Source organism: Taeniopygia guttata, chromosome 3 (assembly GCF_048771995.1).
Source record: "Taeniopygia guttata chromosome 3, bTaeGut7.mat, whole genome shotgun sequence".
In the NCBI taxonomy this organism is placed as follows: Eukaryota; Metazoa; Chordata; class Aves; order Passeriformes; family Estrildidae; genus Taeniopygia; species Taeniopygia guttata.
Genome location: NC_133027.1, coordinates 9078851 through 9106643, shown reverse-complemented (window position 1 = coordinate 9106643; position 27793 = coordinate 9078851). Strand labels below are relative to the sequence as shown.

At 38.5% G+C, this 27793-nt stretch overlaps 1 long non-coding RNA gene across 5 annotated transcripts in view; it reads left to right on the top strand.

Moving 5' to 3' along the window:
* LOC140683622 (uncharacterized) overlaps positions 1 to 27793 on the top strand; it is a 201923-nt gene that overhangs the window by 77978 nt on the left and 96152 nt on the right. For 2 of the 5 annotated variants that reach the window (XR_012054808.1, XR_012054807.1), the window contains exon 2: positions 26197 to 27265. This is a non-coding gene — a long non-coding RNA (uncharacterized lncRNA). Of the gene's footprint in view, positions 1 to 21430; positions 27266 to 27793 lie in introns of those variants that run through there. The other 3 variants (XR_012054809.1, XR_012054806.1, XR_012054810.1) reach the window with 2 other exon arrangements.

The window sequence follows — 27793 nt, the reverse complement described above, 5'->3', positions numbered from 1 at the left end:
TGTCACAATTAGAGAGTAACAGTACTGTAAATTTGCCAAAGTATCTTCAAAACAACTTCATCATATACAACTGCATTATTGCCTGTATGAGAAACACTGCTTCCCCACCTAAACTAGTGCTTTAAGAGGAAAGATGCCATACACTAGGTCAAGTTAGGAATTGGAGATCCCTCTCTATGAAACACACTAGAGTCTTCAATACAGACAGATGAACATTGAGGTATCTGAAAGTGTGTCATAAAACATACTTTAGAACAGAAATCTATCAACCCAGAAAAAAATTATTGTGTCACCCCTTCAAACCAAACTCTCAGTGGTGGTAGTTGTTCCTAAGCTGCAGTCCTGCCATCTGTGCTATAAAGTCATCAAAAGTGGTACGTTGCTAAAACGTGCTATTTCTTTCTATTACAAAAAGGAACAGGCTTGAATTTATGCCATTCACTTAAAATTGACCTCAAAATGTTAATACTGTCTTGTTTTTTGATTTTTAAAATTCTAACAGTTTCTCAGATATCTCCAGCAAACTATTGGCTTTTTGTTTGCTTTGTTTTGACCTAACCAGTGAGATTTCTTAGAGAAATAAAATCTAAGAGATCATATTGTATTTCTAACTCTCCCTTTCTTCTGCTTGTCCATAATTTTTTAACCTGTCCACCAAGTTCAATGAACTTTGACACAGACACACTAATTTCAAAGATGCTCTGTTCCTAGACATATTGTGAAAACAAACATCTAAATACTTGAGAGAGAGCATACAGCTGTCTGCAGTATGACCTCAGCCCTTGTCAAACAGCAGGGAATACACACAGAAGGACTGCGTTTAAAACTTCTACCATCAGATAAATTTTATGTCAAAGTCATATCTTCCTAGACAGCACTGGAAACAACTCCATAGGAAATGAAAATATATGGTGTTACTTGTTCATGGAAATATGGTTTCTACATTTAAAAAATACGGAATTGCATCTAGCTGGGATGTTTGCCTCAGTAGCATTTACAGAAAGTAAAGGCTGCCCCGGACCGAGTCCTGCTGGGCAACCTGCTGCTGACTGGTCTACAGGGGCCTGGATAGCGTACTGAGGCTCCACCAAAAGAGAGGAGGACTCTCGTGCTGCCAAAATCTACGGGGGTTTATTGAGGACAAGTCAAAGGATGAAGGAAGGGTGAAAAAGGGGCAGGGAAACAACAACACACGGGGGAAACAGCTCTGAGAGCAACTGGGGAAGGAGGGACCAGGGTATTTAACTGGGAAGGGATAGGTGTGTTTGGGGTACCAGCTGTCCAATGGGAGACAGGGGAGGTGCAGGGATGGAGTGACATAAACTGGACCATGAGGGAGAAGGGAAGGAGTGGTTTGCTGAGGGAAGCAGTGGGAGTAACGAGAACGGGGAACTTTCTAGAACCTGGGGAGATGATAAGGCTGAACTGACCAATCATAGACGTGCTCATCTGAATGGGGAAGGAGGGAACTCTGAGGAAATGTTCTGTTTTAAACAAATGAAGTTTCCCATGGCATTCCTGAACTGTTCTCCCCAGGGGCACATCCCACAAGAAAGCATCAACCTTAGGTTGTGGGAAACAGTGTACTGAGGAGAGACACCAGGGGAGACAGGCCACAGTGGAAAGAGTGGGGTCATGGGAATTAGTGGTGTGCTAATAGAACCATCCTATATTTGATCAAGTTTCTGATTCTTGTTCTCAGTTGGTTCGGTACTTATTACAAACAAGGTCATGTCCTGAGTTCATGTTTGTGATTGGACCTTTGCCCTTGGATGTTCCTATATCTGGCCGCATTTGCCACGCCCATGGGTCTTTGGATCCTGCCCACCATACTCTGCGGTTTCCATGTTTGTCATTTTTGTTATTAAAGTTTTTATTTTCTGGGCAGAACCATTGTTCCCATCCCTTATTTCACCAGATCCCTCTGGCCAAGCCGAATAAAGGGGTCACAGTGAACTCCAGACTGTGATAAAAAATGTTTCTTTAAAAATATTTCAGTTATACATTTCACTGTATTACATTTTTTAAAACACCTAACACTAAATTTTTGTGTTTACATTCTCATTGTTTTTTTTTACTGTTTCTCAAGAAACTTAGAAATACTTGGTTCATACTCAACACCTGGATATGGAGCTGTAGAAGCCAGAATGAGTTTTCCTTGCATTTTTTGGTTTCTAAAGTATTTGAACACTTCCATTCTGTTGCCCTTCCTACATTAGCACTAAGGGAGTTGTTTTGGAGATTAACTTTACCATTGATGTCCTGTTTTCTATAAACTATCCTTTACGAGATCTGTGCCATGCTGTGAACCTAAGTGTTGCAATCTGGACAGCTATTTGCCTTCTAAGCCACAGCCAAAGTTTTCAAGTTAATAGCATATAATTAATGAACAGGAAATCCTTCTATCTTGAGCTGAGTTAACTTTTTTTCTAGACTGTGAATTCATAATGGAGAGCCAACAAAACTCAGGGAAAAATAAACCAAAAGGGAACAAAGAAAATTAAGGTCAGGAATTTTGCTCAGTGCAGATGGAGTACATCTTCATACAGAACATCCTGAGGCAATCTATTCAACAGGCCACCTCATCTGATGAAGTATATCATTGTCCTGAATTTTAATATGATAAGTCTGCTTTTAAGTCTTGTTTTTGCTTTAGTACTTGAATACTATGGCAGGATCACAGTGGATTTCTTCATCTACCTTAATTTATTGATCATGCATAGGAAAAAGAGAGCAGACAGAGGTCCTCAGCCTTACGATACTGAGTGAAGGACGAGTTTAATGTCTGGGAAAGGATATTACACAAATTGCAGAATAATAAGAATGAGATATCCATTGTAAAATAACTTTTACTGCAGCCAAACATCAAAACACCTACAGAGGAGGGTGGGCTCTTTATATACACTTGCAGTGCATCATGTGTTTCTTTGCAGCCAAAACACGTCTCTGTTCCTTCTAACCAAACTTGCACAGAAGCAGCTGTTCCCAAACCACCCTTGTGACATAATTCCATTCTATGTCTGAAGTCATTATCATAGTACTGTTGCCATGACAACAAAACATTATCTGTTGCTAATGCATATGTCTCAGAAACAATTAGAGAAGTACCAGTATCCCCAAATTGACTTTAATTAGAAGAGTTCAAAAATTAGTCTTTAATACCATACATTGGGGGAAAGTTTGTGATAAATCTTTTCTTTAATAAATTATTCCAGGCAGAAGTAGTTTGTTTCAGCTATATTCCTCCTTTATAGCTCTTAACTTTTTAGTTGAACCTAAGAAAAATATGTGAAATCAACAATTCTATTCTTACTACTTCAGAACATGCAATTATCACATTTAATCAGGAAGTCTTAAAAGGAAAGTGAAAATTTCTTGCTAAATGCCTTGCTTCTCCTTCTGAATATTTTAAAATGTTCAGATCTAGGAAGCTTTAGGTTCTTATTGCAATAATTTTTTTTCACCTTGCATTACAGTGCTAAGATGGGAATTCACTACAGGATGCATATGATTATACAAACCTATCCCATCATAAAAATGGGGATCATTTGCCACTAAATTTTCAAGCCTCATTCCACATAGTCTTTATTCCAAATAAATTTTAATGATATGATTTTCAGATTTTTTATCTCATCTTTTCTCCTAGTTCTTTATACTTATGTAATTTGATGGTGATAATAGAGACAATACAACAAAATAGTTTTAACGTTGGTGGGACTATAACCCTTCCAGGAGTGTTTTGCCAAGCCAGTGGGTCCTTTCCAGTCCTGCGCTCCTGTATAATTACTATGTTTTTACATAGCATGATGTGGAAGCAGAAAATATTTGGGATTCTGAGCTTTATATATGTAACCAAACATTACAGATTCACCAAATTTAAAAAATATTCTTCAAACAGAATTTGTTGTATGATCAATCCTGCCAAAGTTGCTGGTTCTGTGTTACTCCATTACTCTTCTGAAGTCCTTATTTGACAGGTGTCACTTTAACAATATGCAGCTGTCATTTCACAGAGCAGGAAGTGTAACTATCTTTAAACTAATTTCTTGTTTATTTAAAAACATGTTCCATGTGAAACATTTTTGTTCCTTTTTGTAAGTGGAAAAAGCCATAATTCAAAAACAAATATTAAGAAAAGTTCACTCCTTCAAAAAAATTTTAACAAATATTATAAGATAAAAACACAAAGACCCCCCCAAAACAGTATATCTTTCCTTTATTTTTTAACATACAATAACAATAATAATGGTAATAATAACTATTGCAATTTAATGTGCTGTTCAAACTGCATTATTTTATATACTCACTCAGTGGTTGAAAAAATCACAATTGCTAGATTTGGTAGAGTTGCAAAATGATAATATTAAGCACTAATTGCTTCCTAACTCAGTAATTTGTCTAAGATGCAATTAGATGAAGAAATGAGGTCTTCACAAAGAAAATGGTGCGATTCCAAATACCCCTCAGCAAAACTGATTTTTGCACATCTGTGATAAAAATCTAAAAATCCTTCCTTAGCTGAGAGAAGGTGGATCTAAGCTCAGTCTCACTTTGTAGCTGAAATGTGCATCACTCTGGTATAGATTCAGACCATAAAAACAGCCTCCATAACGGCATAGAAAAAATCCATGTGTTCTTGAGACATCCCAAGAAATTCCAAAAAGGATAATCCATTTTTTTCATAATTTTGCCATTTTTGAGGACACAGGAGTCTCAAAAATAAGAACTAGTTCAAAAGATCTAGTGACCCCAGAAATCTATCAACAGCTTTAAAAGATGAGATCTCTGTACCATGGCCACATCCAACCAGTCATTGAAATCAGATTCTTCGGGGCAGGTCATCTGGTGGGAAATGACATGGAACCTTCACAGTTCAAAGATGTATGCGGCTGTGTACAGGCAGCATTTGAGGAAAAGTAATTCTTTAGGTACTATCAAACACTTTTTCAGATTTTGTGAAATCTGCGAGTCCCTCATTTGAATGCATTTGGACCTCTGCCAGAGTCTTAATTTTGAGTCCCATTTAGGGGACTAGTCCTTATTTAGGACCCATTTAGAGTCCTCTAAAAACATGTCACCTGAGAAAATTCACTCAGGTGACACTGAGCAATTTGACATAAAAATCCCACTCTGACCATCTTCTCTAAAGGCTCTATCTTGCACTAGATTTCTGAAGGTTTATAGAAGATTTGTATACAAAACAATCTTTGACTGCTTGTTCCAGGGCTGGATAAATGGCATTGTGTCCCTCATAGGTTTTACAGGTACACTGCCCATCAAGGGACTCACCTAAGTAAAGAATCTTCTTAAGTTCCTGCTGTGCATGGCTTGGAACTAATTTTAAGATATGAGCATTAGGATTCATCTTTTCTCTCTCCTTGTAGTTCCTTCTTACCTAATTTAGACACCTGACCACTCAATATTTTCCATGTATTTTATTATTAGCTCATGCACTGCCTTTGGAGGCTGAAGAGATGTTTTGGGATAATATACACTTGTGTCATGGTTTGACACTGGCGCAATGCCAGTGCCCCCATGAAAATGCAATCTCTCAATTGAATGCTGTGAAATGCAATTGAGAACAGAGCAAAGCAGGCCCAAGCTTAATAACAGGGAAAAAAAACTTTATTAAGCTACTACTACCATACTACTATAAAAGGAAAGAGAAGGAAAAAAAAACAAAACCCACAAAAAATTCAAAATTAAAACCTTCCAAAGCATTCCTCCTCCCACCACCCAAATCCAACAAACCACAGTGAGACACAACCTGGACCCCAATCAGGTTTCCACCCTCCAGACAATTGATACTCAGTCCATCGAGGGAGAGAGGAGCCCCTCCTGTGCCACAGACCCCCCCAGGAAACACAGCTGCCACATCCTGTGCTTCCATGTCACACATGGCAACACCCAGAGAAAAAAGTGCACAGTGCTCTCACCACCAATGCATGGATGGACAGACTGCTTTTAGGATTTTTCCTTTCAAGGATGCCCTGCCAAGAGGGGAAAAAAGCAACAGTTCAGTTTTTCATTTTTGGGACCACAATCCCCCCCATTTTCCCCTGGGGCCGAGGTTCCAAGAACAGAGATCTTCTTTTCTTCTTCTCTGAAGACAGGGGGCACCACCACAAACATCCTTAACTTTTCTCTGTTCGCTCCACTTCTGTCTTTTCCCAGCTGAAGCATGGTCTCTTTGGCTCACCAGCATCCTCCTAAAATACAGTCTCTCTTGGAGGAGAAGATCAGTTCAAACTGTGGCTACCAAGAAAAAGTCCAGCCAAAAGCCACTCCATCATCTCCTCCCACCTAGAATTTTTCCTTCCAACATCCCAGGGTCCAAGCTGTCTCTCTTCCTCTCTTTCAAACTGAGGGGGAGAAAAATTTCACAAAGCTTTCATTTCTCAAGGAAGGGTTAAAAGTCCTGACTCCCAAGGATGGCTCGCTGCCCAGGCTCCAGCTCCCACAGGCGGCTGGGCACCTTGTGGACCACCCCCCCCCCCCACCTTGCTCTTCTCATTTCCTGTGGTGAACTGTTTTCTCTGGTGGGGGAACGGAGACATCCCAGATTTTCTCCACCCTTCCATCTGCAGGGGAATTCCAGTCCCCTCCACCCTTCGGCCTACCTCAGTCAGGCCATGGGCCTTCCCCTCCCACACCCAGCCACGGGCCGGGCAGGGGAGAGTCCTGCACTGACCGCTGACCAGAACCAAAAAGAGCGAGTTCTCCTGGGAATTCTGCTTTTAACCCCTCTGTGTTCTCAGAGGCGTGTCCACCTTCAATTGGTCAATATCCGAATTGACCTCTTCCTTCCGAGAAAAATTCTTTTTCCGTGTCAAACCACGTCAACTTCTTACCCTCAAGGAACTAAAATTGAGTGTTAAATATCCAGAGAAATAATTTTACAGATATTTTCTTTCTTCTTTTGTGATAGGCAATAGAAAACATATGAAATACAATTACAGCAAAAATATTAGCAAGGCTGTTTCAGACAGTCCCCTGATACATGAGTAGACCACAATGCTGCAACTTATATAATCTTAATTTTTATTCTTTTATTAAAGATGCAGTTAAGCTTAACAAGCAATGAGTCTCTTTGTATTTGTTGTGGGTGCCTGAGAATTAACAAATTGGGTCTGTGGCTGGTAGCAGGGAAGATGACTGTTTCTGCTGAAATTTTTGCTGGATTATTAATTCACACAGCTGATGTTCCTTTCTCCTGGAGATGTGGGAGACTGAAGAGCAGGGAATTTAAATACTGTTGACTATGTCTATTTTAGCAAGTAGTATAGTGCAAAAGAAGGTCACTGGACCAAAGCAACTAAAACCACAGACCACATGTGGATCATGTGGTTCCAGCGGAGAACCTGTAGATGTCCCAACCCTAGAAGTGTTCAAGGCTGTCGGTCTCAGATTCAGTCAAAGAGAGAAACAGAAAGTTTCCAACCAGGCAGAAGCCTGGGAATCTGTTGGAAAAGAATGTAAATAAGAGTTTTTATCTCTTGTTGTTCACATTGTTTATAGTTAAGTTCTACCACTGTGTGTCATGCACTCTGCACCAATGGTGTGGTTGTTTTCACTTCAGGACCAATGGAATTAGCCTGGACAAAGCTCTGTATAAAGAGCGATGCATTTTAAATAAATCGGAGTTTTACTCTCCACAGCCTTTTGACTTAGTCTCTTCATTCCCATCCTGCCTAAACAGCATTACAAGGCCAGGCTGAAAGGGGCTTTGAGCAACCTGTTCTAGTAGAAGGTGTCTCTTCCTGTGACAGGGGGATTGGAACTAGATGATCTTTAAGTCACTTCCAACCCAAGCCATTCAATGATTTTATGACATAGAAACATTGGATTATATTAACATGAGACTGGAAAAAATATTCACAAACTTCGGTTCAAATCTGTCTGAAGGATTAGTGTTTGGGACTTCATGTTCTCATCAGGGGTTGAAACATATTTTCATGCACCTGAAAGTGATCTTCCATTTCTGTTTCCTAAGACAGAGCACTTGCTCAAGTGCACCAAATCACCTCTGAAATGGAAACTATGCAATAGATGTGGTTTCTGGAGTTTTGTGTCAGAACTACATTATTGCTCCATCCTAAAAACTAATAGTGGTCCAGCTTTTGATGAATATATTTTATTTACTGATCTAGAAAGAACTGCAGCTGGTATTCTCTCAAGACAACCACAAAAATATTGCTTCTTTTTCCAACTGTTGCAGTAGAAGTATTCCTGGTCAGAGCAAAGTCACCTCTGGCAATTTGGAAATGATACTTAACAACAACACTGAATGGTAGAATAATGTCCAAGATATGAATGATGAGGTGACAGAGGTGTGCCTAGGGTAAACAAGTAGTTTCTGTGAGTGCCTGTTTCTCCTATACTGAATATACTTTGAAGAATTTAATACTTTTCAGTAGCTCTTGTAATGATAGATTTTATTTCCTAACTATTCTGATGTCTCATTCTTCTACCTCTTGATAGGTCTGTTTCAGTTCCCAGAGCAGTCAAGCTGGATAGCTCTTTGTCAGAAAAGTTCTACATAACCCTTTACTAAATGCAACCTACATGGATAGAATATGAACTTTGGATTACTTACTTCATCAAAGTAAACCAAAGAAGTGTTTTTAAGGGAGCAGGCACCATTATTATTATTATTATTATTATTATTATTATTATTATTAGTAGTAGTAGTAGTAGTAGTAGTAGTAGTAGTAGTAGTAGTATTACTATTACATAATTTTATATGGTATTTGTACAGATTACTGTGATGTTTTATTGTGATTTTAGAAATTTATAATAGGAATTACAATAAATTCCTGGAAATTATTTTGCTCTTGTGCTTTGAATAATTACTTTTTACCAAGTTGTCCAGGCGCAATAGGTATCAAAAGTCTCAGGATCAATAACATGAAACCATAAACCCCACAAAAAGTTTGTGGTGGACAGTAACCCAAAGATATAAGTTATACCAGACTGCTCTTCAAAAGTAGTTAAGAGTTTATTTGCTTAACAAAAAAATCCTAATTATTTGTTAATTCCTTTTGAAGTAGTCACAGAATTGTAACATAGAACATTTATAAAGGAAGCCTGAAATATTTAAAAATGTCTCCAAAATGTATCGCAGGACAAATATTGAGATCAATGCAACCTCAACTGAGAGAGGAATTGTGTCAAAGAATTTCACACTGGATACAGATTTGTTCCTGTGCATCTCCACCTGGCATTTCTGCAGGTCACTAAGAAGATCTCAAAAGCAGGGTGAGAATAGAATCACAGATATTGTCATTCTCCTTATCTGGAAAAAAAATTGGTGGTGATAGGAGCAGAAAAATAAAATCAAGAAGATTTTGGGGTTTTTAATTTTGTTTCCTTTCTTTTCCTTCCCATTTCATCATCCTTCAGAGCCTAAGCTTATAAAATTCATGAAAACTACTAGGTGAATAAAAGACAAGCTAAATTCCCAGTTGAAAGTGTGGATGAGATGTGAGAATTAAAATGATGAGGGACTTGGAACAGCAGGCTTACAAGTACCTATGCTGTGTCCATGGAGATAGTGAACACAGGAAACAATCCCCTTTGATGCTGGAGGTAAAATATGTTCAGATAAAGATGATGAGAAGGAGCATGGGATTTATTGTACTGAATCAGACAAGTTTTGTATTCCTTCTCCTTTCTTGAGTCTCGTTTTTTGCTGCCTTCAGAAGTGACCAGTGTCTGGTGCTTGAAGGGAGGTTAAAGAAAAGCCCTTAATGAACTTAGTTGTGTGAAAAGGAAGGCAGAGAAGAGGATATCTTCTTGACCCCTGCAGCTATCAATTTACCCTCAGAAGCATAACAATAGATTACTTTAACATTCATATTTTTGTTATTACTCAAAAAATTCTTCAGCCCTTTAAAAACCTTTCATATTTGACTTAATAATCTCCTGCTGAAGTTAATTCCAAGGGATGACAGCATGCTGTGAAAAGTATTCTCTTTCACATTTTTTGCTGTACTTTTATGTTTCATTTATTTCATTGCATATCTTTTATTGATTTATTATGTCATAAGGTTAAAAGTAGGGTCTTATCATTCTGCACTTCATAAAAATAAATAGAAAGAACAGACCATTCCATTTTCCTATGTAAAATAAAACTCAAGCTGTTTTCATTTAGTATATATATTGGAGAGTTGAGTTTCTCTACTTTCTGTACCTGCAAATAGAGAATGTAAGGATGACAAAATTGTTTATGTGGTATATTCTGCATATACTCTTTCTTTCTCTACTTTTCTATTATCAACAGGTTGATTGACTCCTAAAGAAATTTCAGGAGCACTTCAGATAAATAACCCTCACCTACGAATTAATTTTTGGGACTCATCATCCCCAAGTTTCAGTTTTACTTCAGAGTATCACACAGAAATAAGAATGGGAAATACCATACTTTTAAACAAAAAAAGGGAACATTGTGTTTATTCTGCCATATGTACAACTTCATCAAGAAACTCTTATTTGTATTAAGCTCTACATTGTAAAGGATTTGAAATCTTTCATGCATGATTCATAGACTTAATTAGAGACAACTGCATTTATATGTGTGAATGTTGAACCAAGATTCTTTCAGCATGTTTTTAGATTTCACGTGATCTTAATTCATAAATCATCACATTTTCCAGTACAAAATGGAAATAGAAGTCAAGAAATATACACCCAAACAATTCAAAGCCCCATTTCAGTAATACTTAATAATATGTGGATTACTGTTCTTATGAGTCCCCAGAAATGTACTTACCCATATTTGTCTATTGACAAATACCATCTTAATTAACCTTTAGCGCAAGTAGCTGATGAAGCTACTTTGCTGTGAAAAAATATCCTGAGTATCTATATTGATTCAGGTAAGGACAGATAATTTTTTTTCTTCTTCCTCTTCTAAATTGAAACTAAATTGTATTTACCCACAATCTATATTCTTTTAGGCAACTCTCTAGTAAGGACGGGAGCTGTGCTGTAGGTTTTAGCCTCCAGGTCAGTGTGGTCAGTCAAACAGACTGAGTGACTCCAGAGGCGTTCCAACCTCTTCTATTTGTCCTGATAGCTTTTCCCAGGACATCACTATCTAAGAATAAAACAGAGCCTGTGGTTTTATATATAACTTTATATATTTTATATACATATATTTTATATATTTTTGTCATGGTTTGACACGGGAAGAGAATTTTTTTTTAGAAGGAAGAGGTTCATCCAGTCAGGGGTCAGGTTTAGATACTGACACTTGGGGTGACCAATTGAAGGTGGACACGCCTCTGAGAACACAGAAGGGTTAAAAGCGGAATTCCCAGGAGGACTCGTCCTTCTTTGGTTCCGGTCATCGCATGATACGGACCTCCCCCCCCAGCCCGGGTTGGGTGGGGGAGGGGAGCCATGCGGCCTGCACAGGTAGGCCAGGAGGTAAAGGATCGGAACCGGCTGGGTCAGCTCCTGCAGATGGAAGGGTGGAGAAATCTGGGATGTCTCCGTTCCCCCCAGAGTCTCTCTCTCTCCCAAGAGAGAAAAAGAGACGGTGGTGGTTTTATCGGCAGTTCGCCGCAGGGAAGGAGAAGAGCGGGGGGGCCGCAAGGTGCCCAGCCGGGCTGTGGGAGCTGGAGCCTGGGCAGCGAGCCATCCTTGGGAGTTGGGACTTTTAACCCTTCCTGAGAAATGAAGGCTTTATGAAATATTACTCCTCCTGAATTTGAAGAAAAGAGAGACAGCTTGAAACCTCAGATGTTCAGAGAAGAAGGTTGGGGGCAGATGATAGAGTGGCTTTTGGCTGGACTCTGCTTGTTTACCATAGACTGAACCACTCTTTCTTTCAAGAGGGACTGCATTTTAGGGGGATGCATTGGTGAGCCAAGAGGCCTTCTGAAGCAACTACCAGTTTTGGAGTGGACAGAGAGAGAGCTGAGGAGGGTGTGAGGATGCCCTCCATCTTCAGGAAGAAGAGAAGGCGATCTCTGTCTTTTGGACCCTCGGCCCCAGGGGAAAATGGGGGGGACTCTAGTCCCGAATTGTGATACTGGACTGTTGTTCCTGGTGGTCCTTGGCAAAACATCCTTAAAGGGGCCCTATAAGCAGTCTCTGTCCATGCCCGGTGGTGAGAGCACTGTGACATGGAGAGTAGAGTGTCACACTGGCCGGTGTGTCTGGGCGGTGCCACGTGTGACATTGGAAACACAAAAGGTGGCAGTTGTGTTTCCTGGGGGTCTGTGGTTGCAAGGGGGACTCCTCTCTTCCCCGATTGACTCGGTATTGATTATATTGAAGGGTGAAAACTTTATTAAGGATCCAAATGGGTCTCGCTGGGGTTTGGTGGAGTTGGGTGGAGGGAGGAGAAATGTTTTGGAAGGTTTTCATTTCGAATTTTGTGTGTTTTTATTCTTTCCTTTCTTTTCCTTTTATAGTAGTAGTAGTAGTAGTAGTGTAATAAAGCTTTTTCCTTTGTTATTAAGTTTGGCCTGCTTTGCTCTGTTCTTGATCACATTTCACAGCATTTGATTGGTAAGTTGTATTTTCATGGGGCGCTGGCATTGTGCCAGCGTCAAACCGTGACAATTTTATATATAACTTAGTGAAGTGTGCCTGTAGCTGCACAAGATGATGAAAAAGGGAAGACTGGAAGGAAGTGGAAAGGGCTTTAACAAAGCTTCTTGCTCCTTCTCATTTTCTCAGCTCTTTGCATTTCAGAGGCATAGCAATGTGTCAAATAGATCTTCAGGACAGACGCTGCATGCTTGCTCCTCATGCTTGCCTACTTCCTCTCTGTAAAGAGGGAAAAAACTCTCCTAAACCCTAAGCACTTTAGATTGGGTTCTTTGTATTCCCAGTATACTGGAGGTCTGCAAATCTGAAGTGCTTCCATTTGTGCACATGTAGGCAAGATGGAGTGCACCAGAAACTGAATTTTTCTCAGCCTGTCTCTTCTGATGTCTATGCATGAACTATCTGCAGAACACTTCTATATAACATACCTTCTGAGAGGGTTGGGCCTGCACAAAGTGGAATTGCAGATGTTAATATCTTTTTTGTATAACATGGAGAGAATTATGTATGTTTCAGAGATCTGGGTTTCCTTCGACAACACATCTTTAAATGAGCTGGTTTGGTACATTTGCTCAGTACTTTCAGGTGTTCATCCAGGTGAGCAATTTCTGTTTAAGCAGTAGAAGTGTTGCCCCTGCTGACCAGCCCCTGTAATCAGTTCAGTGCTCCATCTGCTGCTGGCTACTAGCCTGGTATTTTTAAAGCATTCAGTCATTAAGTGGGTCACCCAAGTTCAATTTCTTTTTCTGTTTGATAAAGTGTATTACCTGTGAAATGTTTTATGTTCATAAAAAAGTGAAGAAGTTTTTGCTCTGTTTTCCTCTTTGAAACTGTGTCTGTGTGTATAAATGATTGCAAGGGTCCCTGGCCTGAGAAGGGAAAGAGAATAGCGGTGTAACTCTGCACCTCAGTGCTCAGTAGTGCTGCTTCAGAGAAAGAAGGCTGGAGTGTTGGAATGTTTTTGTGTCTAATCATCACTTTATTTTGTCACAGGATTGGCTCTGGGAGCAGAAACTGATATTTTCCAACTGGCTAGTGAGCGAGTGTCTTTGTGTTGCCTCTGTACAGAGGTCATTATTTTGAGGTTGCTGAGAGCCCCTATTCACTGCAGTGGGTATCTGCATGCCCAGCAGAAGTGCTGGATGTCACACAGCCATGTCATTAGCACTGGAAGTTGCATTGCTGAAGATTTTAGCCATTTAAGCATTAAATTGGATCCAGTCTGTGATGTCTTTCACTCTCAGACTTTTTATTGCTGCTTCTTCTGTGCTGAAGATAATCCAAATTTGTGACATTGTTATACTTTGTTTGCTTTCTCCTGCTTACAGGAAATTGTTATTTTCAATTCCTTTTTATATCATTCTTTTCCAGCAGTAATTATGACTTACTTGATCAGGATATTCAGAGGTTGGTAGTATGAGTCACTTTTCCTATTCAGTTTCCACAATGTCAAAATGACACTTTCTAAATCTAAACACTTGCCAGTCCTTTGCAGTACCAAAAGCAGCTGTATTCTCCATTCCTACCATTTCTAGTCTCTTTTTTATTAAACCACAATCATATAATCTGCATTCTCCTTATGCAAGTCTTTTATTTCACATCAATGTACATCCAACAGATTACTTCCTCCTGTGCAACCAGTGCCTCTAATTGTTAGTGAGAATCCAGCCTCTAGGTGCTTTTGTCTGTCTGTCATGTAAATCTCATGCATACAAATATATGTGTATATATATTGCTGCATTAGAGATATGGCAAAAAACAAAGCAACTAGTTTCCACACCTAAACTACTAAATTGTGTGTTATCAGCACTTGGAGAATTATAACAGCTGGGGATGGAAGGAAAACTTATGGGTCAGGCTATTCTCTCCTTTTCCACTGCCAGATTGTTCTCAAAAATATATTCTTAACATTGTCTGGCCTATTTTTAAATGCAGCTTCTTTTCATACTTCTTAAGTCTGAAAAAGTGAGAGACAGATTACTCTTTTATAGCAGAATGACTCTCTTTGACTTAATGACAGTTAAATTTATTTTATTTGGTGTATAAAAAGAGAAGAAGTGCATTTCATTATTATAAAGAACTAAAATATGGGTAATATGAAATCTGAACTGAAAAAGGAACTGGTCCAAAGACACTAACAAATTTGAGAATTTTCAGTTTCTGAAAAATGTGTGATGACTTTCTGAAAGACTATTACTTGGTGTTTTTTGTTATAACTTCTATACTCTCAGTCAGATAATTCATACTAAACTACAAATAGGCCAAATACTCAGCTGTTATAAATCCAGTATCCCTGCTGACAGTGCTGCTTGGCCAATTTGCACCAGCTTAGGATCTGTCGTTTTGACCTGGCCATATGTTTTTTGATGATAAGCATCACAAATTAGGAATGGATTTACAGATTCCTAAGGAGAAATAGGTGAGCACAAGCTTTCAAATATTGCCAGCTCTGACTTTGCCATTAATGGCTGCTGTTTCAAAGTACACTTTCCAGTTTCCTGACTACAGGAAATTATGTGGCAAGTGACTTAGTCAGCTACTACACTGAGAAATGATACCATCAAAACTAATCAGAAATTCTGATGGGAGCTAAAGTATCAAAAAAGGTACTGAGCATGTACCTTGCCTTCTTTAGTTTAGCCTATAAACATTATTTACTAAGCTTTAATTTTTGTTCTGATTTTATTGGATTTAAACCAGAAAAATGCATAATTAGAAATGGGGGAACCAATGAGAAGGATGTGGGAGGAGCAATAAAACTGTTCAAACAACAAAATGAGAGACTCAACACCAAATGAAAAGAGCCAGGTCTCCCTGCTGTTGTGTTATGTGCCAGTGGCTTGCAAGGACCATACCAACAGAATGAAGTATCCTTCAAAAATTTTTCTTTTGTTAATATTAATCAAGTCTTGCATTAATTTAAAAAAAAAACAAAAACTACCCACTTAGAACTGAATAACACGAAATGCACAGGATAAAGGGGATATGAAAGAAAGAGTCTTACTGTGAATTGAGTTTATTTCTTGATGATTAGTTTAACATATATATACCTCAGCTTTTTTTGAAACCAGATTAATTTAGCACGTTGTCAAGTACGCCACTACTAAGGGGATGATATCAGAAAGAAAATGGCTCAAATATTTCCTTAAGTGGGGGCAGAATTCTGAGCAGCAACCATGTATAGACTTGTGAAAGGATTGATGGTGCCTGGTACAGGGTGAACTACACTGTCACTATGCAGACCTGGTTCTCTCTCTTCCTGACTGGATACAGGATACTTTGCAGCTGACTCCTGGCACCAGCGCTCTAAGGGCTTGCACCCAGGGTTGGGATCTAGTTAAATAGTGCTGCTGTAAGTACAAGCTTGATGCAGGTAGTAGAGTAACATGCTGTTTGTCAAAGTGTATTATAAATATGTTTCTACAGGTCAGATTTTGGGAGAGAATAATTACATAAATTTAAGGTTAGAAAATAATCCAGTGAGCCAAATTTGTGAGAAGCTGGACTCTGCATTCATTGCTTTGCTAAGAACTGCTGTTAAGATGGGTATCAAAAATGTTCCTCAAATGGGAAGAATACAAGATTCCTTCATAATAGAAATTGCTAGGAAACCTAAATGGATGAGTAGGTCCTAATTCTCCCTTCATATTCTCAGGGCAAAGTCATATAATATGCACCAGATAACAGCACACTATAAGAAGGTAGCTTGGTTTTATGTAAATGCCAAGAGTCCCAGTATTAAAAAAAAAAAATAATTATTTTATAGCAGTATGGGCAAACATGGGAGCAGAGATGAGGTGGAGAGGAGGAGTGCCTTCTGCACAATGATGGCAGTGTTCCCCTTTACTTATTCAACCTGTACTGCTTCCACTTCTCTAACAATCATTTAACATGCAACAGTGACTATATTAAGTATTTTTGCTATTCCCTACAAAGCCACCCTGGAGGAATGGCACAGCAGACCTGCTAAGGCTCTCAACTTCCATGCTTTTAGCTCCATCTTAATTAGGTGGTGGAGTGAATGAAATTATTTTGCCATTCCCGTGTCCCAACTTGACAAACTGGGACTTGGCACTAGCTCAGATTAAGGCACTCTGTGCAGCTATATATGGTACGTGTTAATGATGCTATTAGTAACACATTGCTGAATGTTAACATGTTAGAGCTTGTCGTTTCATCTCTCCATGGAAGCGACTTGATTAATGTTAGAACTTTTTAACAAAGGTATAATTTCTGTGCCACAGTTTTATTTTGTCAAAGAAAGAGGCATAAGCTTTACACTGAGTATCATTATGTTAAATTAAATAGACTGCACCAGGCTTTGTACTCCCATATCCATTTACATACATATAGTGGTTTTCTTTGTTTTTTGAAAAGGGTGCTATGATTTGAGGGGCCATTGATCACCTTAGTGAGTGCCCTAATGCCTGGTCTGCTGAGGACTGACAGGTACATAACAGTATAGTGGTTGCAGGTTAATATGTCCAGCCAGTGATATGTCACTTCAAGACACCTGCAGATCTAGTATTTTTAAATGAAAGCTTGTCAATGGAATAACTAAGAAAGATTTTCTAATGAAAATAGCAACACAATGGGGACACATTAATAAAGGAATTAGCAGGTAGGATGTTTTTTGGAAGAGAAGATTGTTAATGATTAAATGGCAATCCTACTAATTAACAGTCAAAAGGAGATAAATAAGGGATAACTCCCATGATAATTGCCAAATTTATATATTCAGAGAAACCTAGCACATCATAAATATTAAATTGGACTATTATCTGCAGTGTATTTGTGCCAGGGATCCATAAATAAAGATCTTAGGGACTAATCACTAGAAATTTTCATTATCTACCCTTTCCCATATTTTAACAAACAGAAAAGATATGTCTTCAGTATAAACCACAAAGAGAACATGGTGTGGTTTTTTTTGTTTTTTGTTTGTTTGTTGTTTTTATGAACTTTTTGAGAAGAAAAGAAATAATAATGCAGTGGGAATGTACAAACCAGAGGAGATCTCAGCCATGAGAAAATGTTTCAGGACAAAGCTTGGCTTCTCATTTCTTCTAAGCATTAACCTCCTATTAAGTACACTAGTTTTATGCCAATGTGTAGCTCCATTGACTTAAATTAGGCTATCTCAGATACCCACCCTGCTGAGAGAGCAACCACACACTTTTAAAAAAATCATCCTACACAGAAATGAGGAAAGAGTAGTGAATTGGATCATTTGCATAATTTTAATAATTAGTCTGGCCTTGTACCTTATGCAATAATTTATGCAAAAAAAAGGTACCTAATGGCCTTTTTAGGGCCTGTGATATTGCTACTGATATTAATGCAACTGGTTTATGTTCATTTTTGCAAGACTGAATGTGTATTATGTGCACAATTTATTGCACAGTTGGCATATCACAGGATCTTGCCCCGCAGAGACCATGGGACTGTTGCCTTCTTGGTCACCTAGTATAGCTGACAAATTGCAGAGCTTGGAAAGCAGGTCTTACCTATGAGACTCTCAAGTATTCTGGGAAATCAGAGGAGAGGATGATGTCAGTACAGAATTTGTAAGGAAGTTCAATTTATTGGAAGTGAAAGCTCATTTGGAAACCTCCATAGTGAATTGTGCCACAGACAAATCAGATTGTCCCATCTGGATTATTCTTGGATATGCTTTAGTTTGGCTAGATTATTTTTGATCCACCGGATGCTTGAGTTCCCATAACAAAGACAAAGTGTGGGAGACATTCTGCAGCTTGGTACTGGGGTATTGACAAAGAAATACAGCTACTGACAATTGGCAGAGCTTTTCTTCGTATTCCTGCTGTCAGTCTTGTAATAATCCTCTTTGGCCTTTTGACTACTGAAAAGGGATAATATTTTTCCTTATATTGGATATTATATGGAAGCTTGTAGTTCTAAACAGTTAAAATACAACTAAGAAGTATCAAGAATTGCTTGAGGGGAGAGCTAGATATCTATTGCTGTATGCTAAGCCTTTCTATCTTTTTGAAGCATGCCAAGTAAACATGCCACAATATCATTCACACACTTGCACAGAGGTTGTAGGCAAAAGTGATATTCGGCAAGCTGAGATGCCGACTCCTTTCTGAATTTCTGTAGTTTAGAATGGGTAAAAGCCCTGCAAGTTTGTGAAGTCACACATTCAATATGTGAGGCCAAGAGTAAAAATAGGACCCCTGACTTCTCCCTTCTTCCTTCTTCCACTTTTCTCTATAACAGTGGATAAAACACAGGAGTGGAATACCATTGCTATTAAGTGAAAAATGAGCTTTTACAGTTAGCCATGAAAATGAAACTAATAATTAAATCTTCATATAACTTTAGGTTGTATTGCAAGTGCTTAGCTGAAAAATTTGTCTTTAACTCATGGCCCGGAGCAATCACATCTGTTATATTTTAGGAACAGAAAGCTAATGAGGTGGAATCTGGAGTACTGAGCTTAATTGGGCTTGTTTTGATTAAGTGTATGTGCTGGGAATATTTTACACACTCGTATAAATTGCAAAACAGTCAACATAAGCCACAAAATTTGCAAAATCCATTGTGGGTGGTGTCAGAGACTGTTTCCAATAAACAATAAAAAGCAGAAAGAAAATATCTGCAGTTTTAATGAAAAAAAAAAAGTGCTTTAATTTGCTTAATTAGTGGCTATTCACAGTTGTAAGTGCATTTCTCTCTTGTTCACATACATGCAAAAACACAGAGAGAAACACAAAAATGTTCTGTGTATTATAAAACTGTAGCAGCTTGTCTTTGGGCTGAGTAGATTAGGTCTGACTAGAAAAGGCATTTAAAACAACATAATCTTTATACAAGCATGAAAAGTTGACATATCCTTCATATATTACATATTTAGCAGAAATAATAACATTTTTCAGCAGTTTTAAATGCATGTGTTTCAAGGGGGAGATAGGATGTGGAGTTTTTCTCCTGCCAGTCCTTATCACTTTGGGCCATACTCTTAGATAATGTAAACCCACATAACTTCATTGACTCTACCACATTTTGCTGATCCACTCAATTTAGATCTGATCTCTCAAGTTCCCATGTGTATTCAAAGCTTAGGAGTTGGGAGAAAAAAAAAAGAGTACTATATTTCAGCAATATTATAAATGGATTTTTTAAATGGATTTTTCTCTACAGCAAAAAATGTTACAGTCTGGATGTCTGATAATATCGTATCATCCATAACTAGAAACAGAGGCTGACTCTTCAAAGTAAATTACACATGAATGAAAAGTGTTTCTGTTTAGATTGTAGTCAAAATCACATCAACAACAACAACAAAATTGTCTACTGCTTTCATTAGTAGGTCTCAAAACAGCTTCCAAGAAAAAAACTGCCTCCATCTTTGTGCACAAGGAAAGTAAGGCACCAAGAACTGGCTTGCAGAAAGCCAGTGGCAGAAGTCCCTGAGTGGTGATGATCTGTCCAGCGACCACCTTAACTGTCATAGTCTAAGGAGATTGACATATGCCACATGATGTGGGGCATTTGACTGTTGAATCTTCCTCTGACTTGGCGGATTTAGGATTACAATGCTGACATTTTTATAATGGTCACATATGTTAATATATTTCATACTACCAACACATGGCTATCTCATGTTGAGCCCTTTCAGCTGGTATATATTTTCCCCCAACCCCAAATACAAATTAAAAATTTAGGCTGAGATTTTCAAAGTTTTAAAATTCCAATGAGATTTATTTTTCAGGTTCTTCTATCCCTTTATGGTCTTATCTTTCCTCAATGAATGTTTCATGATAGTTGACTAATATGTAAGAAAACGTCAAGAGTTAATAACTTCATTTTAGCTCCTTACTGGCTTCATATAATTCAAAACATTTTGCCTGAGATACTGTTATTGCTAGGAAAAGGAGACATTTCCTCAGATGAGTCTCTAAACAATTCCTGACCTTCCCAGTACTCGTGATGGTTCTTCTGTTCTTCAGGTAATGGTGGTAAATGCAGTGAACATGGAAAGCACACAGAGTTTAAGGACAAATACTCTGCAGCCCTCCAGGAAAATTACGATAGTAATTTTTTAAAAGGTTGGATTAAATTATTCTGTCAAATGAAAATCTCACTGGTGAGGTGCTGCTCCTTCCAGTGAGGAAGGAGAACGGTGTAGGAGCACACATAGACCTCCTCTATACTACTAACACAGGCTAAACAAAATATTCAGGCTAGGTCTTGATGGAGCAAAGTCTTCTTGAAAAAAACCAAACCTCCATCTAACACCCAGAGTTATTCAAGGCTTTGGCTTTACAATTCGTTCAGAAGAGTGCAGTGCTCATTGTGACCCCTCACACTGCATTGTCCAATTGGTTCAATAATGACTCTGAGGAATGAGAGCCACCTACCCTATTATTGGCTCCACCTCCTGGGGTTTTCCTGAAAGGGATTTTCATTCAAGTCTGGTCTAGAGTAACATATGCAATTACACTTGGAAGTACGAAAATGTGAAGAGGGCAGCCACTGCCGCTTCAGGTCATGAGACGATTGCTGGCTGTGATTAGGAAGACACCCCTCCTCCTAAATAAAGGATAATAGTGTTCATATCTGAGGATTCAGAACTGTCCATTGTCAAAGATAGACTGGTGACAGTTCATACAGTCTTGGATTTCCCTCCTCTTAGCCTTTCAAAATGAAAAAAGGAAAAGAACACTTTGAGACATTTTCTACCTTCTTATTGAAAAACAAATTGGGGTAAAGGGGAAATAAATTTTAATATTCTGCCATTCTTCTTCCCAAACTTGTGCTACAGCTTCTTCCTTTGAAAGTCATTTGAATGACTCTTTTTTCTTGCCTTTTTTTTTTTTTTTTTGCATAGACAGTGTTTCATGTTTCTAATATTTGATATAAAAATTCTGAATTAATTTCACTTTATTGAGCCTGCTAAATAGTACTTATTTTTTAAGCAGGTTGCTCTTGTGAAAGACTGTGGTCTCTAAGGATTGTCTGTCAGTCACCTCATAAAATAAAGGTTATTATTATTATCAGTGATGAACAATAGCTGATGACTTCAAGTTGAAGAAAGGTCAGGAGACTAATCACTGATATGCTTTCAGCAGCTATCTTTTTTAGTCAGGACTTAAGCAATTGTTAAAGGCATATTTTCCAGATTTAAAATTTTTTCTGTTATTTCCTCATTGTCTGCATACGTGCATGAAATGTTCACATAACTCCATGTCGAGTCTTTTTGTATATGTCAAGTTTCACTCAAGCAAATGAACAGAAAAGCATAATCATTTCAGAATTTGAAGTGTGACTACTTGTGACATTCATGAATTGTGTGTCAGATGGGAGCAAGTAGGTGAGGATTCCTTTTCTCTGTTAGTAGCTACCATATCTGTGTCATCCCTAAACAAATTTCAGTTCTTTGGCACAGTTCTTAAACCTGGACTCTGTTACTCTTCTGCTGGAATGCTTCTTCCACCCACCCTACTTAAGAGCATGGGATACACTGTGGTTTCTTCTTGAGACCTTTGTTTTAGAATTCATGGACTATAAAACCAGACCAGGTTTTCTGGAGGTACATCCCTATTCTTTTGATCTGGCAAACTATGGAGTATCAGTAATGTATGAGGCTGTTCAGATCTGGGAGTCTGAACAGAGCTGGTGGGACGTGCTGCCTTTGCTCAAAATTCAGTTAAAGCCTGAGAAGTTTATGTAGGTCAACTGTGCCTTCCTTCAAACTGAAGAAGCTAGCCATGCTTGGAATGTGTAATGTAAGTGGAGACACAGCCTGAGAGACACACAGAGAACTATCCAGCCAAAGGCTGGTATCAGCTGAATCCCTTCATTGTTCCTGAATGCGATACTGAAACTACTGAACAAGTCCTTGTTGGTAGATGACTGTCTGAAATAGTCTGTTTCTTCACTATAGATTTAAAGGAAAATATTACAGCAAGAGACAAAGAAGGTGAAATTGATTTCATTTAACAACAACCTTCCAGTCTTGCCTCACATCTCACTCAAATAGCCTTTGTAACTAATTATAGTGGAGCTTGAAAATAAAGCACTTCTAGGCTAAAGGATTTTATAAGTCATCAAAATTATCCAGTGCTCAGTATAGCCAAAATCCTATATGCTATTATGTTCTTGTGCCAGCAAGGCTGCCTGCAAGTTAACATCTATAGAGCTGCAAGAGAAACAAAAGGCAAAGGCTGGTATCATCAAACAATATATTGATGTCCAAAGACGTTATGGTAGGCTGAGAAATCAATAATTTCTAAGTGTTTTCTCTTTTGAATTTGTATTAAATTCAGAATGGTTGTAATAATTGGTGATTTTCCTCCCTTTTCAGGTCTGGAAACATATCCATACAATCAGCTTCATGCACCAGCCTGCCATATTACGATTTTTTTTTTCCTTTTTGCCCCTTAGAATTCAAATGTATGCATTAACATTTTTAGGCTATTGTGTATAATGCAGATTTCAACTGAAATAACCATATCTGTCCCCCTCTCTATTTGTCTTAGTTTGGATGAATTTTCTAATCCTTTTAGAGTCAAGATTTAAAGACTGTTTACATTAAAGGGACTTATCATTGTTAAAAAAAAAGGAGCTTGGATTCCTTTCTCTCTTAATTCCCAGATGATCTGTGTCTTGCACCTCTATGCCTGAGCCTCTGTTTCTGTCAGTGTACTTCCTTTACTCTAAATATAACATCCCAAATATGGGTTGTTTTTTTTTTTAAACTTTCAGGATACCAAATGCTCCATGCACATTGCTGTAGGGAAAATTTTGTTTCTTATGTTTAGTGACCTTCACCATATAGTACAAGGTCTGTCTGTTTACTTACATGGGATTTCTTCAAATCAATAGCTCCCAACTGCAGACCATGCACCATTAGTGATTCATGAAGCACTTGCTGGAGGTCCATAGAGAACTGCCTAGCAAAGCACAGGATCCTCTGCTATCTTACATTAAAACCAGCTAAAACTATATTAAATAGTTTCTGAATGCCACTATTAAGAGAAGGCAATTGCTGCTGTTACACAAGGCCAGTATCTAGTTGTGATTCCATGTGTGACTTAGAAGGGACTGAAAGCAGGAGTCAGGGGGTTGAAATGTGACCCACACCCCAGAACAGTTTAAGAACACTTGCTCTTCACATCTACACTGCCTCAGCTATAATCCTCTGATTGGTCTGTACAGAATATCCTTTGGAGTCAAATCAGTTTTATGATTCCTAAACTCTGATGGCTTTAATTTGCTGCAAATCTTTTCAGAGATTGTGATACTTTGTACAGCATACCTATAAATAAGTTCTATGACAGCCTCATTAATCAGGCTACATTTTAAAAGCATTAGCCTTTTTCCCCTCTGTTGAATCCACAGCTTATCTTTCACCAATTATAATTAGTGTTCATTAAAAGCAGTACTTTTTTTTAAAGCTAGAGAGTTACACTGGGCCTGATGAAGTCTTCCTTCATCCTGCAGCTGATGAACCCCAATATTGGAGAGGTGTTTGAAAACTTGGCTTCACATTAGCAAATTACAAATGGACTATTTTAAATAGGGTAAGCCTAAAGAGATCAGTTACAGTACTGTAAAGTTTGATATTTTTAACTTCAAGGTGTCTGGTTCTGAGAATGAAGCATTAATTGGGCCACCTTATTAATCTTGAGGAAAGTAGGTGACACAAACGAAAGATCAAATGCCAGCCCCCTTGAAAAAACCAAACATGCAAAACTGGTCAGCACATAGAAACCTTGCCCTTCCTATTTATAAAATAATATTTTTAAAATATATTTTTTAATAGTGGCAGAAATGTCCCCACTCTGGACAAGCAAGAAACTTTGTAATTTGGATTTTGAACACAGTGAGGTAAAGACATCAGAAATAAACTTACTAGAGTAGGTTTAGATAGTTTTAGTAGGTTCAGATATTTTACAAGTCAGGAAAAAGACAAATGGATGTTTGCAGGACCCTAGTTTTGAACATGAGTAGGTGAAATTTACTTATACTTTTTAAATATTTTACATTTTCTATATCTGCCCAATGGTACCAATGTCACAAAGACAGGAATTTCTTGAATGTCTCTGAGTATATCCAGGTCTTGATTTTTTTTTTTTTTTTTTTTGTGATAATAATGTGAGAATTAACAAAAGTTTTAAATATGAATCTTTGTGTGGTAAATTTTGTGGAGGAAAAGAGAAAGTTGCAGGTTCTCAGTTGGTGGAAATAGAGCACTGAGTGAGTCACATAACACTGTCATTTATCAGTGACCAGAATTTGTAAAAACCAATGAAGGATACTGAAAGACATTTCCCACCAGTACTATCACTGGAAATGAAGTTAAGGTAACTTTCACACCCATCTTACCTTCCTTTTGTATCTAAACATGTCCACAGCTATAACACACTTCATTTTAGCTAACAAATGACCAATCTTGACAATATATTCTGATGTTCAGTACCATTATGTCTTCACCTAACCCAAAATCTGTAGTCTCCTGTCAGGTGCATGCTCCAGTGGAGTCTATTCCACACTTTTCAGGGAAAGCAAATAGTACTTGTATCCTTCTTCTTGACTGGCAGGGGAAATAATGAGCAGGATGCTAGAATTCAGGTGTGATGAAGACCAGTGGTTACAACTGAAAAGGAAACTGTGAAATGTGCTCATCTGGAAATTTGGCTTATTGGTGTCCCTTTTCCCACCCCATCACATCACTTTTCACAAGTCGTGAAAAGGTTAGGTGATACTCTGAGAAACAATTGAACAAGATTAAAACTACTCTCTCTAAAGAAAATGATTTTGTATCTCTTTAACAGAAATTCTTAATATCAAGTGGTGAAGTTATTTGCAGGTCTGTGACAAGGATTCCTACTCCCACAGAAGGACAACTCTGTGAAAATGGCACTCTGCTGTGAAGAGGACAAGGCTGCTGCAAAAAGGACTGATAAATCATATCTAAGATATGAAGGAAGTGAAAGCTAAACAGAGCTGAAAAGGGTCAGAAAGGAAAGGATTACAATGGAGGTCTGAAGGATCTTACTCTTTTGTCAGCTTGTCTTCTCAGAGTTAAATTTGGTGGTAATGAAAATAGAAATTTGTTTTCGTTGGTTTTATTTGAGGTTAAAATTGCAAGGTGATTTTGTCTTTCACATGAGATGTTGTGAGAAAATGCATGTGATGTGTGCAGTTTGTGATGACTGAGAATGTTTGATCACAGGAAGGGATGGCAAGGGGAGAGGAAAATTTTCAAGGTCAACGTTAGAAACTTTAAAAATTAAATATTTTGAAACCAGTCCCAGAATTCTAATGATTCTATTCTGTACAGTTTTATTATGGACTATAATTTTTCCATGGAAGTTTTGCTGATGCTGTACTCATCCATTGCTGTAAATCATAGTAATAGGCACAGAGGGGTTAATGATGACCTTACACTGTGCTCACTTTATCTAGAAAGATTCTGTTCTTGCCCACCCTTCAGTCAGGATGTGGGTAAAGTGAATTGTAAGATGTTGTAGTTAGCACTTAGCTAAGTGTATATTGTTCTGTGCTGTGCCATGCCATGTGAGCATACCATGCATCCACAGGGGAAAAACAAGCTGTCATTGCAACACTTGAAAGTTAATAATCCTTTTTTTCTCATTAAAGCTCTTCAGCACAGAGACAATACTGTTTGGAGCAGGGTTATACTGCTGCTGACTTCCACTCAGTTGTTGTCTCTATTACTTTGGATGACCTTCCTTTACCTTGCTTTGACTTGCCCTACTTGAGCAACTGGGAGCTGACCTTCCTTAAGACATCTTCCTGTGAGTGCCAGAGGATGGCAACAGCCTTCTACAATTCACTAGGAAAGACTCAGTAGAGAAGATTTTCAAACTGCGGCATCGAGCAGCAGGTGCTGGACTTTTACAAGCCCCAGTGAAATGTGCAGCTGGGCAAACCCTGTGAAGAACAAAGCCAGTCTGCCATGGCTTTGTAAAGTGGAAGCTCCCATGCACATTGCAGGTGTTGAAATAAGAAAGAGTATCTCTCCAATAAAATATGAAAATGTCCTTTTAAAGGAGGGAGTAATTTCCTGACAAATACCGGAAAAATCACATCCTAGAATGGCCAGATTTTCTCCATTGACTATAAAAAACTCCCACAGGATTGCTTGAGTAACTACTATCAGTGAAGATGTCTTTACTGTTGATTTCAGTGGTGAAAAGTTTGAGATTAAATCACCTACCTTTAGCAATCTGCAGGCACGATAATCCCATCACGGTTAATAACCTCACAGCTACATCTGAGACAACCCTAAAGAATTTAAGACATCTACACTAGACTGGCAGATATGAGAAGGAAATTAGAGGAAACATCCTCTTCTAGAACTAGTAACAGATGAAAATAGGTGGGGTCTTCTAGGGTGCTAGAAATTTAAGCAACTGAATTCCACCTCCCAGAATGCATTTAGATTGCTCCTTGCAGACTTGAATTTAGTCTATGCAGGATCCTATCCACAAAGTTGGATGAGATGAAATCCATACAACAGATCTGAAGACCTATGTTAGTTTTCAAATGTGGTATGTGCTCTTCGTGAGAACCAACAGTATTTTTGCTGTGTGAATTTCTGCTTCCCTATGGAAAGATATGGAACTACTGGAGACAGTCCAACAAAGGGCCATGAAGACAACAAATGGGCCTGGAGCATCACTCAAATGAGGAAAGGATGAAAGAGGTGAGGTTTTTTTTTATTCTAGAGAAGGGAAATTATTTTAAAGCTACAACCTCTACCATTAACTAGATTGCTATTGTGGTGTATTGGGTTTGCATGGCCAGGTTTTGGGAGTGGGGGTGGTTGCAGGGGTGGTTCCTGTGAGCAGCTGCCACAAACTTCCCACTTGTCCCCCAGAGCCAATGCCAGCTGGTTCCAAATTGGACCCACTTCTGGCCAAGACTGGGCCAATCGGCGATGGTGATAACCCCTCTGTGATAACATATTTAAGAAGGAAAAAAAAAGTTACTGTGCTGCTGTAATTGTGCTCAGAAGAGAGGAGTAAGAACATGTGAGAGGAACAACTACACAGACACCAAGGTCAGTGGAGAAGCAGGAACAGGAGCTGAGGCAGAGATTTCCCTGCAGCCCATGGTGTAGCCCATGGTGAAGCAGCTGTGCCCCTTCAGCCTATGGAGCTCCATGCGGGAGCAGGGATCCACCTTCATTCCATGGAGGGCCCATAGGAGATGCCCAGATGGATGCCCAGAG